General features: G+C 39.8%; 1 protein-coding gene across 9 annotated transcripts in view; it reads right to left on the bottom strand.

Annotated features, from left to right (window-relative positions):
- RALGPS1 (Ral GEF with PH domain and SH3 binding motif 1) overlaps window positions 1-13,897 on the bottom strand; it is a 398,334-nt gene that overhangs the window by 228,034 nt on the left and 156,403 nt on the right. The gene's annotated exons all lie outside the window — the stretch shown is intronic.

Below are 13,897 nucleotides of genomic sequence, written 5' to 3'. Positions count from 1 at the left end.
CTCCATCCCCCCAAGGAGTACAGTCACAAATTTAATTGACGCATTATTTTTTTAACGAGCTTCATAAGCATGTCCTCTGGAATGGTGGCTGATGCATGAAGGGGCACACGAATGTTTAGCATATCTGGCATGTAAATACCTTGCAACGCTGGCTACAGAAGTGCCATGCGAACACCTGTTCTCACTTTCAGGTGACGTAAATAAGAAGCAGGCAGCAGACTCTCCCATCAATGTAAACAAACTTGTTTGCCTTACCGATTGGCAAAATAGGAAGTAGGACTGAGTGGACTTGTAGGGTCTAAAGTTTTACACTGTTTTGGTTTTGAGTGTAGTTATGTAACCAAAAAAAAATCTGCATTTATAAGTTACACTTTCACAATAAAGAGATTGCACTTCAGTGCTTGTATGAGGTGAATTGAAAAATACTATTTCTTTTGTTTATAATTTTTACAGTGCATATATTTGTAATCAAAAATAATAATATGAAGTAAGCACTGTGCACTTTGTATTCTGTGTTGTAATTGAAATCAATATTGAAAATGTAGAGAAACATCCAAAAATATTTCAAAAATTTCAGTGCAGTGAATGAGGCTGTTTTCTGTTAAGTTCACTTATTACAGAATTTGAAAGACGTGTAGTGAATAAGACAGGGAATTGCATGAAGGAAACAGATGGGTTTATGGTTTATTATTTTTATTATTTATTTGTATTATTGTAGTGCCTAAGAGCCCAAGTCATGAACCAGGGCCCCATTTTGCTAGGCACTGTACAAACACAGAACAAAAAGACAGTTTCTGCCCCAACAAACCTATAAGCTAAGTATAAGATAAGACAGTTGAATGACATCCTGAATGGGTACATATTTAATATTACCATCACCACTCAACATGTAACCCCATGCCTTATTCGGTACACACTATCCAAAACCTACCTGGAATAATAATTTATTAATTTCCTCACAGGCCTTTCTATGGTGCTCATCACAACAAGTGAAATGGACTGATGGTCTTATCTCCATTGTACAGATGAGGAACTGAGGCACAGAGGAAAATATATACAAAATTGTCTAGTGTCCACTAATTTTGGTTGCCTAACTTGAAACACCTATGGCCTGATTTTTCAGAGTAGCTAGCGTTTTTACGGCACGTTCTATATTCAATGCACAACTTCCATTGATTGATCTGGACATGGCAGCGAATGAGGACAAACACAGGGATGTATTTTAGGTGGCAGGTCAAAACCTTAGTCAACTTAACCCAGGGGAGGGCATTATTCACGCTGTCACACATGCTCTCACATACCAGACAATTTAAGTGAGTTCCAGTGCAGGGGTTACTGGGTTCCTACCACATAAACCATAACTCAGGGTAGACTTTCCTCAGCCTACAGCTAGGACTTCGCTCACTCATCTGATTCCTACCACTTGCCCCACAAACCCCTACAAAGGGGACAGAGGATAGCAAAGGGGGGGTATTTCAGCCTGTGAAAGCCAAAAGGTCTCCCTTATCCCATGCACTCAACACCCATCAGCAAAATCCCAGGTCTTTTACTTCAGAGAACCGTTCCTTTTATCCTTTTAATGACACTGGAAACTGGCTGTAAATTGTGATGAACTAATATCCCTACTAAGTAATACAACTAACTACTAAATCCTACTCCTATTTAATATAACTGTGTCTCCAAGATGCTGTGAGGAAGGTGAAAAAACCCACCAGGCCCACACCAATTTGGCCCCTACAGGAACAAAAAATTCCGTCCTGACCTCAAAAAAGGCAATGAGTCAGACCTTCCGCAGCCACAAAACATCGCTCCAACACTACCAGAGTGAGGCTGCTGACATGGAGCAAAAAAGGCTCCATTCAGCCCAGACTACAGTTTAAATTAAGGAAAGGGGAGAGTGAGGGACCAGTCAGCTCCTCTCCTGCCCCAGCAGGCCAATGAGTGATTAGAGACTCTGGAGGGGGAGGAGCCACCGCTGCATCCCTCAGCTTACATTATTCCCCTTTCTGTTGGGGCTGTTCTTATCACCATCAGCCCCATCAAGTTTTCCACCCATTGAGCAGGCACTTCAGTTGCAGTTATGAGTGCTCAGCACTGCTGCAAACCAGATCCCAGGGTGCTCATGTTAAGCACCTAGAAAATGAAGAACACGCAATGAATGAAAGGTTTTGACTTTTCCAGCAGTACACAGGAACTCTGTATCAGAGGCAGGGATAAAACTAAATTCTCCAGGGTGCAATTTCAACTGTCTTAACCATAAGACATCCTTTTTCTTCCTGCAGCCCCTGCCTCGTTAATCTAAAACCCTTTCAAAATCTGCAAAAAATGAGGAACGGGTCCTACAGACAACAGCCTCATTCACTATAGAACCCTAATTCATTTCCCCGGCAGAGTTTACTCTGTACTCTGAATGAGGCAGGGATCCTGTGGAAAAATAGTATTTGATCATGTAATTAAAGACTGTATCATACTGCATACACACAAGGAGGGTACATAAAGGTTGCATAGGCAACCTTAATTCTGGCATTTCCTAACTTTTAGAAGCTTGACTTTGCAACTTTCACTTTCTTTTATTGTAGCTTTCTATATAACATTTCTATGTATATTATAAACCTGAAACCAACATGCAATGCCCCTAACCTAAAATAAAATTACGTGATTTTTTATTGTACCCCTTTCATTCCTTTCTTCTAGCCCTCATAACTGTGTAGAAAAGCTTCAAAAATGTGACCAGAGTATAACCTAAAGGTGCAGAAACCAAAACACAAAATGAACTCCAATTTATTATTTTTAAAAAATCTTATTATTTTTCAGCAAAGTACATGACTTTTTGAGGCTTGACTCAAGTTTTTGTGAAAACTTAGGGGCTTAGCAAGTCTGTACAAAGTAGGTATTAAACAAATGTATTAGTTTCAGGAGCTATTTAGATGCACTTCATGTTAATAATTTTTGTAGTATTAAATATGTCTGTATCTGTATAGTGTTCCCTGAAATAATCCACAATAAGGGTTAACAAGACAGTACTCCAGTAGATTTTTAAAAGTAATATAAAACCCCCCCATCATTGGGAATATATAACTGACGCAAATGACCGGTAAAGGAAAGAAAACCTTTTATAGGTTTTGGAAAAGATTTCGGAATAAATCTCCTCAAACACTTGCTTCCCAAAACCACAAATATTATGCTGTATTCAGCTAAAATTGAACCTCATGATCTTTAATATGAATAAAGAAGTATTTCCCCTCTCTCCTCCTAGAAATAGAAATTACAGGCAGAGAAGGACCCAGAAATATACACATTTCCTTTGATACTAATACTAATTTATTTTCAGCTCTCCTTATTGCTTTGTTTGCTTCTTGACTATGACATGTTGCCATTCTCCCCCATACAAAGATAGACCATACATTCTAGTATTTTTTTAAATTCACTTTGTGCTTTCAGATGTTGGATTTGCTGTTTGCCCTCACTAAAAGTCACAAGAAATACAGCTGCTGCCTATGTTAAAATTACATCATTTGTTAGTTTGTAGAGTTACAAAATTAATTTAGTTTCTTGCATACCTCACTTCCATGTGTGTTGAGATCATGCCAGTTAATTGATTTTAATGTAATAAGAGTATACCACACATTAGCAGGGTTAGAGGACTACCCCTCCGTTGGCCTGTATGCTGTACTGGAAACAGTATATGCTGGCACTCCAGAACTCACAGTGGTCAGAATTTTCTAATAATGATGCACAGAGGAACTATTTACTGGCAATCAAAGTCTCTCTCAGGAAAGGAGATGAATGCATTTACAATGAGGAAGACTTTAACCCTGGAAGCTCTACATTCAAGTCCACTGGATGGAAATAAAATTTAAAATCCAAACTGAAGTCAAAGTAATTACATCAGGCATAAATTTGACCCCAAGTCTTTATCATCATGGCTTCCCTTGATATACAACTATTTTATCATGAAAATACCGAGGTCAGAAATTGTAAAGTTCATTTCAAATAGTGTAATGTATAAAGGTACACGAGCAAGTATATGAATTACTTACTTCTGAATTATGCAGCATTATTGTAGATGTGTTGGTCCCAGGATATTAGCTAGACAAGGTGGGTGAGGTAATATCTATTATTGGACCAACTTCTGTCGGAGAGAGAGAGACAAGCTTTTGAGCTTATACAGAGCTCTTCTTCAGGTCAAATTCAATCTGTGTGAGCTCAAAAACTTGTATCTCTCTCACCAACAGAAATTGGTCCAATAAAAGATATTACCTCTCCCACCTTGTTTCTCTTATTTCTGAATTGTCACTTCCAGATAATTAAAACACTAATTCTTAGAGTCAAGTTCAGTTCCCCTAATTCAGGCACTGCTCCCATTGACTTCAATAGGAGTGGTATTTGAGAACCTAAGAGTAGAATATATACGTAAGAACTAAATATCCCTGTCACGTCCCACTGCTGTCCTTTCAATATTGCCAAAGGGACACAATCACTTCTGCTCCACTATTTCCAGTACGTGAAATGATTCTAAGATGATTATATGTTGTGGTCATTTTGAAATGAATCTATATTCTTCAGTAACAGTTCAATTCAAGATTTAATAATTAAAGATATTGTACACACACCACCAGACACAATACTGTAGTGGTTTACCTCTTAGCCCCACAAATAAAATAAAATCAACCAAGTTGAGTTTAATGAAAAAGCAAAATAGATTTTGTTTTGGGTGCCATCCCCTAATAAGCAGATTGCCACAAGGGATACACAAAATTGATACACTCCAAGCCAACTAATAGAAATGGGTAAAGACCATACTGTATCTTTCTCACAGTAGGGTAAGCAAGGTTACCCTGACACATTCTCAGCATGCTAGGAGCTGCACAGCTGAATACTACCAACAGTGTCCAGATAAAAGTTTATCTCCCTATTATTAAAGCAAATTGCTGGAGAAAGCAATTTTCAACTTTCATACTTAAATGTCCATTTCAAAGAAGTCCTTCCATGAAACTCTTCTGTCATCACTCAGGGCTGTTATACCCATTGTTATATCCAAAGAAAAGGAGGGTGACCCTTTAATAGTTTCTCTACAAGAGAAACTATTAACTACACAATAGAATAGCACCCCCCCCCCCGGAACACACACACACACCTTTGTCTTCCCTATGGTACACAGTATGAAAAGACCACCTTCAATGAAAATTGGAAAATTCAGTGACCAACCACAGGACCCATAAATTTTCATACAAGACTGCAATTATTTCCCAGACCAACCTACGGCTAAATGCTTCCAACACTCCAGACCACAGTCTTGCTGATCTCAAGATTTTTCTAACTTGGAAGATCTGTCTGAAAAGAAAAAAATTCAACTGCAAAGTTTTAAAAATAGTTTAAAATAGTGGTTTTAAACATGGAAAAGACTAAATCTATTTAACATCTTACAGAGAGTGTGGTTATGAATATTATTTTACTTGCTTAGACTGTGCTCATTTAAAACTTCAAGCAAAGTTTTAATTTTTCTTTCCAGTTACACAAACACACACACATTCAATAACTATGTTAATGTAGAGTTAAGGTGGACAGTACATTGCAGTAATTTAGGGTAAACAATATTACAGGGATGTTGTAATTAGCCCAAAACCCATTGATATAAACCCAGGAAATTAAGTTAAGGTTAAACTTAAACCTAACAGAAATCCAAACATATTAAGGTAAGAAATGCACAGTTAAAGCAACCAACCTTAAGTCTGCCCTTTAGTGGCACCATGAATGAAAAAAGGGGAAAAAAGCTAATGTGTCTTTAAAAATCAGTTTTATCTAATTTTAAACAAACTAACACATGTTCCAGACTTTGATGCACATTAACTATGTTGGAAATTTGAAGTCTGTTATTCTGTAACGGACATACTTAGGGGCAAAAATAAAGTTGTAGCACTGGGTACTAAATTCCTTAAAGGACCCATTTTAATTAACTGTAAACTCTAAAATAAATAACAGCTCTACGTGTTAATTCTGAGAAAAACGTATTCTGTACTCAAAGAGTAAGTGATGTAAATTTGGAGAGAGTATACTGTATTTTTCATAATTTTAAAGCCAGAAGGGAAAATTAAATAATCTAGTCTGACTTCCTATATAACACAGGCTATAGAATTTCATCCAGTTATCCCAGTATTGAGTCCAATTATTTAAGTTTGAATATCTTCCAGAAAGGGTACTAGTCTAGATTTGAAGATACTGAGATGGAGAATCCACCACCTCACTTGCTAGTTGCTCCACTGGTTAACTACCCTCACTGTTAAACAGTTGTGCCTTATTTCTAATTTGAATTTGTCTGGGGTCAATTTTCAGCTATTGGTTCTTGTTATGCCTTTTTCTGCTAGAGTAAAGAGCCTTTTAGTATCCAGTAATTTCTCCCTATGAAGATATTTATACATCGTAATCAAGTCACCTCTCAATCTTCTGATAAATTAGACAGATTGAGCTCTTTCAGTGTTTCACTGTATGGCATTTTCTCTAGCCCTCAGATAATTTTTATGGCTCTTTTCTGCACTCTACCCAATAGTTCAACATCCTTCTTAAAATGTGGACACCAGAACTGGACACAGTATTCCAGGATCAGTCTCCTCAACACTGTACCCAGAGGTAAAAATCACCTCCCTACTCCTATTCCTCAATCCCAATTTTCATTCAAGGATTACATTAGCTCTTTTTGCCATAGCATTGTATTGGGAGCTAACGTTCAGTTGCTTGTCCACTATGACCCCTAAAATCCTTTTCAGGGTCACTGCTTTCCAGAATATAGTACCCCCATTCTGTAGGTACAGCCTGCATTCTTTGTTCATAGATGCATGACCTTGCTTTTGGTTATCTTAAAACACATTTTGTTTGAGTGGGCCTAGTTTATCAGGAAATCCAGATTACTCTGTATGACTGCCCTATTATAATTACTTGACACCTCGTACTGGACAGCAGATCACACTCATGACACAAGGACATAATTCGGTTTCTTTCCCAACATAAAACAGAAATATTTATTAAACACGTCAGCCTTTTTCTGTAGTAATATTAAAATTCTACAATCTCTACCAAGTATTGAGCCTATACCTTTGTTAGGATTTCTTCTGTTCCCAATATACTAAACCCGTGCTTTAAGTGCGTAACTCAACTCTGCATTAACTAAAGCTTCCATAATGAGACGGAAAGTGGTGGCACATACATATAACCTGCTGACGGCCTGTTGAGTGGCCTTTGTAAAATGAGTTTGTTACCACTTGCTACTCTGGTTGAAAGTCTTAAGAAGAGAGACCAAACACTGAATTGAGATGGAGAATACATTTTCCCTTTAAAAGTAACTCCTCCAAGTCATATATGGCACATTAGTAGGAGAGAGGTATATGGGGAAGTTTGCTGCTGCCTAATTGTACCTGTTTTGTCCTTGTTCTTCAGTCCAGTACCAATACTGTATTCACTAAAGAACAAATTGTCAACAACTGTCAAATGTACCATTAGATCTGGTACTGGGAAATAACATGGAGTCAGCATGCACAAGTAATAAGTACTGAACAAGGAGCAAGGGTGGTAATCAAGGTTAGGTCAGTATTCCAATTGCAAACCTCCTTTTTAAGGTACTTCTAATTTTGCTGTGAGAATTTTTACACTAGAGCTTGGAGCAAACAAACTTACCCCAAAGGCAGATGTACTTTTTCAGTGAGAGATTGAGTTTGTGTGCCCAAACATACACATTTTTAGAGGTTTTCTTTTTAAAAAAAAAAATCATTCTGCTTGTTTTAAAGCTTTATGAGTGTTTTATGAGTTTTCAAAACCTGCAAGTTATAGTGATACTTGTTTTTTTGATAGCATTACTTTCAAATGAATATTTTTATGGGGCATTGATCTAGAATGCACCTTAGAGCACTGGAGTAATATGGAAGAAACATATTGACAGTAACAAAGTCACTTAATTCAGAAATGCAGTTTTGCAGTGCCCACGCACCAATATTTTCCAAATTAAATTTCATAAAGATTTAGCAAGTGGACATAATGCACAGCTAATGTTTATAACCTGCCACCAACCCAGTTCTGAGACTGAAAGAAAAACAATAAAAAATTCATTCTTACGTAGATGAGTAATAACTATTAGCAATTCTTAAATACATATTTTCATGAGATTAAAGATATGTTTATGACAATCATTCCAGAGTTTTCAGGACAGATGAAATACCACAAATTTTAAAACTTACTAAAGATGGCTTACAAAAATCATAAAAAAGTAGGGCTGTCAATTAATCACAATTAACTCACGTGATTAACTCAAAAAAATTAATCGCGATTAAAAAAAATTAATTGGGATTAATCATAGAGTCATAGAATATCAGGGTTGGAAGGGACCTCAGGAGGTCATCTAGTCCAACCCCCTGCTCAAAGCAGGACCAACCCCCAATTAAATCATCCCAGCCAGGGCTTTGTCAAGCCTGACCTTAAACACTTCTAAGGAAGGAGATTCCACCACCTCCCTAGGTAATGCATTCCAGTGTTTCACCACCCTCCTAGTGAAAAAGTTTTTCCTAATATCCAATCTAAACCTCCCCCACTGCAACTTGAGACCATTACTCCTTGTCCTGTCATCTTCTACCACTGAGAATAGTCTAGAACCATCCTCTTTGGAACCACCTTTCAGGTAGTTGAAATCAGCTACCAAATCCCCCCTCATTCTTCTCTTCTGCAGACTAAACAATCCCAGTTCCCTCAGACTCTCCTCATAAGTCATGTGTTCCAGACCCCTAATCATTTTTGTTGCCCTTCGCTGGACTCTCTCCAATTTTTCCACATCCTTCTTGTAGTGTGGGGCCCAAAACTGGACACAGTACTCCAGATGAGGCCTCACAAATATTGAATAGAGGGGAACGATCACGTCCCTAGATCTGCTGGCAATGCCCCTACTTATACATCCCAAAATGCCATTGGCCTTCTTGGCAACAAGGGCACACTGTTGACTCATATCCAGCTTCTCGTCCACTATCACCCCTAGGTCCTTTTCAGCAGAACTTCTGCCTAGCCATTCAGTCCCTAGTCTGTAGCGGTGCATTGGATTCTTCTGTCCTAAGTGCAGGACCCTGCACTTATCCTTATTGAACCTCATCAGATTTCTTTTGGCCCAATCCTCCAATTTGTCTAGGTCCCTCTGTATCCTATCCCTACCTGCCACCGTATCTACCACTCCTCCTAGTTTAGTATCATCCACAAATTTACTGAGAGTGCAATCCACACCATCCTCCAGATCATTTATGAAGATATTGAACAAAACCGGCCCCAGGACTGACCCCTGGGGCACTCCACTTGATACCAGCTGCCATCTAGACATGGAGCCATTGATCACTACCCATTGAGCCCGAAAATCTAGCCAACTTTCTACCCACCTTATAGTGCATTCATCCAGCCCATACTTCAACAACTTGCTGACAAGAATATTGTGGGAGACGGTGTCAAAAGCTTTGCTAAAGTCAAGAAACAATACATCCACTGCTTTCCCTTCATCCACAGAACCAGTAATCTCATCACAGAAGGCGATTAGATTAGTCAGGCATGACCTTCCCTTGGTGAATCCGTGCTGACTGTTCCTTGCTCACTTTCCTCTCATGTAAGTGCTTCAGGATTGATTCCTTGAGGACCTGCTCCATGATTTTTCCGGGGACTGAGGTGAGGCTGACTGGCCTGTAGTTCCCAGGATCCTCCTCCTTCCCTTTTTTAAAGATGGGCACTACATTAGCCTTTTTCCATTCGTCCGGGACTTCCCCCGATCGCCATCAGTTTTCAAAGATAATGGCCAATGGCTCTGCAATCACAGCCGCCAATTCCTTTAGCACCCTCAGATGCAACGCATCTGGCCCCATGGACTTGTGCACGTCCAGCTTTTCTAAATAGTCCCTAACCACTTCTTTCTCCACAGAGGGCTGGCCACCTACTCCCCATGCTGTGCTGCCCAGCGCAGCAGTCTGGGAGCTGACCTTGTTCGTGAAGACAGAGGCAAAAAAAAGCATTGAGTATATTAGCTTTTTTCACATTCTCTGTCACGAGGCTGCCTCCTTCATTCAGTAAGGGGCCCACACTTTCCTTGGCTTTCTTCTTGTTGCCAACATACCTGAAGAAACCCTTCTTGTTACTCTTGACATCTCTTGCTAGCTGCAACTCCAGGTGCGATTTGGCCCTCCTGATTTCATTCCTACATGCCCGAGCAACATTTTTATACTCTTCCCTGGTCATTTGTCCGATCTTCCACTTCTTGTAAGCTTCTTTTTTATGTTTAAGATCCGCAAGGATTTCACTGTTAAGCCAAGCTGGTCGCCTGCCATATTTACTATTCTTTCGACACATTGGGATGGTTTGTCCCTGTAACCTCAATAGGGATTCTTTGAAATACAGCCAGCTCTCCTGGACTCCTTTCCCCCTCATTTTATTCCCCCAGGGGACCCTACCCATCAGTTCTCTGAGGGAGTCGAAGTCTGCTTTTCTGAAGTCCAGGGTCCGTATTCTGCTGCTTATCTTTCTTCCCTGTGTCAGGATCCTGAACTCGACCAACTCATGGTCACTGTCTCCCAGATTCCCATCCACTTTTGCTTCCCCTACTAATTCTTCCCGGTTTGTGAGCAGCAGGTCAAGAAAAGCTCTCCCCCTAGTTGGCTCCTCCAGCACTTGCACCAAGAAATTGTCCCCTACATTTTCCAAAAACTTCCTGGATTGTCTGTGCACTGCTGTATTGCTCTCCCAGCAGATACCAGGATGATTAAAGTCGCCCATGAGAACCAGGGCGTGCGATCTAGTAGCTTCTGCGAGTTGCCGGAAGAAAGCCTCATCCACCTCATCCCCCTGGTCCGGTGGTCTATAGCAGACTCCCACCACTACATCACTCTTGGTGCTCACACTTCTAAACTTAATCCAGAGACACTCAGGTATTTCTGCAGTTTCATACCGGAGCTCTGAGCAGTCATACTGCTCCCTTACATACAGTGTTACTCCCCCACCTTTTCTGCCCTGCCTGTCCTTCCTGAACAGTTTATAACCATCCATGACAGTACTCCAGTCATGTGAGTTATTCCACCAAGTCTCTGTTATTCCAATCATGTCATAATTCCTTGCCTTCACCAGGACCTCCAGTTCACCCTGCTTGTTTCCAAGGCTTTGTGCATTTGTATATAGGCACTTGAGATAACCTGCTGATCGCCCCTCATTCTCAGTATGAGGTAGGAGCCCTCCCCTCACAGACGTTCCTGCCTGTGCTTCCTCCCGGTATCCTGCTTGCCCACTTACCTCAGGACTTTGGTCTCCTTCCCCTGGTGAACCTAGGCTTATAACAATAGAATACCAGTTGACATTTTTAAAATATTTTGGATGCTTTTCTACATTTTCAATATTGATTTCAATTAAAACAGAATACAAAGTGCACAGTGCTCACTGCATATTATTATTTTTTATTACAAATATATGCACTGTAAAAATTATAAACAAAAGAAATAGTATTTTTCAATTCACCTCATACAAGTACTGAAGTACAGTCTCTTTACCGTGAAAGTAACTTACAAATGCAGGTTGTTTTTTTTTGGTTACATAACTATACTTAAAACCAAAACAGTGTAAAACTTTAGAGCCTACAAGTCCACTCAGTCCTACTTCTTGTTAAAGCCAATTGCTAAGATAAACAAGTCTGTTTACATTTATAGGAGATTCTGCTGCCTGCTTCTTATTTACAATGTCACCTGAAAGTGAGAACAGGCATTCGCATGTCACTTTTGTAGTCAGAGTTGCAAGGTATTTACATGCCAGATATGCTAAACATTCGTATGCCCCTTCATGCTTCAGCCACCTTTCCAGAGGACATGCTGATGAAGCTCGTTAAAAAATAATGTGTCAATTAAATTTGTGACTGTACTCCGAGGGGGTGGGGGCACGAGGGAAATGAAGAATAGCATGTCTCCTGCTTTCTTTTACCTGCATTCTGCATATATTTCATGTTATAGCAGTCTCGGATGATGACCCAGCACATGTTCATTTTAATAACACTTTCACAACAGATTTGACAAAATGCCAAGAAGGTACCGATGTGAGATTCTGAAAAATAGCTACAGCACTCGACCCAAGGTTTAAGAATCTGAAGTGCCTTCCAAAATCTGAGAGGGACGAGGTGTGGAGCATGCTTTTAGGAGTCTTAAAAGAGCAACACTCTGGTGCAGAAACTACAGAACCCGAACCACCAAAAAAGAAAATCAACCTTCTGCTGGTGGCATCTGACTCAGATGATGAAAATGAACATGCTTCAGTCCACGCTGCTTTGGGTCGTTATCAATCAGAACCCATCATCAGCATGGAAGCATGTCTTCTGGAATGGTGGTTGAAGCATGAAGGGACATATGAATCTTTAGTGCATCTGGCACGTAAATATCTTGCAACTCCAGCTACAACAGTGCCATGCAAATGCCTGTTCTCAGTTTCAGGTGACACTGTAAACAAGAAGCAGGCAGCATTATCTCCTGCAAATTGTAACCAACCTTGTTTGTCTGAATGATTGGCTGACCAAGAAGTAGGAGTAAGTGGACTTGCAGGCTCTAAAATTTTACCTTCTTTTATTTTTAATGCAGTTTTTTTTTGTAAAAAAATCTACATTTGTAAGTTCAGCTTTCATGATAAAGAGATTGCACTACAATACTTGTATGAGGTGAATTGAAAAATACTTTTTTTTGTTTTTTACAGTGCAAATATTTGTAATAATAAATGAATATAAAGTGAGCACTGTACACTTTGTATTCTGTGTTGTAATTGAAATTAATGTATTTGAAAATGTAGTGCTAGAATTAAGTTCTTAAAAATGTATTTGACAAGCAGAGCCTAAGCCAGGGCTGTTCCAGACAAAGGAATGTGGTTCCATCTGCTTGAATGTGTGTCTGATGTAAATTAGGTAAGGTGTGACCAAAGACAAAGAAAAGCACAATTACATACAAGGTAAACAAAGCGATCAGGAGATCAAGTGGGAAAAGATGAATATAATCTCAATGGGGATGGAGAATGTACCCCCAGGAAGCCTTCCTGCCTCTTGACCCACCGTCAATGAACTTTGGGCAGACAGCAGTGTGTCTACACCCCAGCAGGAGAAAGAAATTTGGTCTGGGCTTACTTTTCAAAGAATACATTTCAAAGGTTTACTGGGCTATAAAAACAGGGGTTCTGAATCTCTAATGATAAGCAATTGAATCACCTGATTATATACAATATTACTGTTTTATCAAACTGTATCAAGCAAAGTGACAGGTTTCAGAGTAACAGCCGTGTTAGTCTGTATTCGCAAAAAGAAAAGGAGTACTTGTGGCACCTTAGAGACTAACCAATTTATTTGAGCATGAGCTTTCGTGAGCTACAGCTCACTTCATCGGATGCATACCATGGAAACTGCAGCAGACTTTATATACACACAGAGATCATAAAACAATACCTCCTCCCACCCCACTGTCCTGCTGGTAATAGCTTATCTAAAGTGATCATCAAGTTGGGCCATTTCCAGCACAAATCCAGGTTTTCTCACCCTCCACCCCCCCCACACAAACTCACTCTCCTGCTGGTAATAGCCCATCCAAAGTGACAACTCTCTACACAATGTGCATGATAATCAAGGTAGGCCATTTCCTGCACAAATCCAGGTCACTTTGGATGAGCTATTACCAGCAGGAGAGTGAGTTTTTGTGTGTATGGGGGTGGGGGAGGTGAGAAAACCTGGATTTGTGCTGGAAATGGCCCACCTTGTTTATCATGCACATTGTAGGGAGAGTGGCACTTTGGATGAGCTATTACCAGCAGGATAGTGAGTTTGTGTGTGTGTTTTTTGGAGGGGGGTGAGGGGGTGAGAACCTGGATTTGTGCAGGAAATGGC

The sequence above is a fragment of the Caretta caretta genome, chromosome 16, assembly GCF_965140235.1.
Source record: "Caretta caretta isolate rCarCar2 chromosome 16, rCarCar1.hap1, whole genome shotgun sequence".
Classification (NCBI taxonomy): Eukaryota; Metazoa; Chordata; order Testudines; family Cheloniidae; genus Caretta; species Caretta caretta.
The sequence above is the reverse complement of the archived record's forward strand: the minus strand, read 5'-3'. Positions and strand labels throughout refer to the sequence as shown.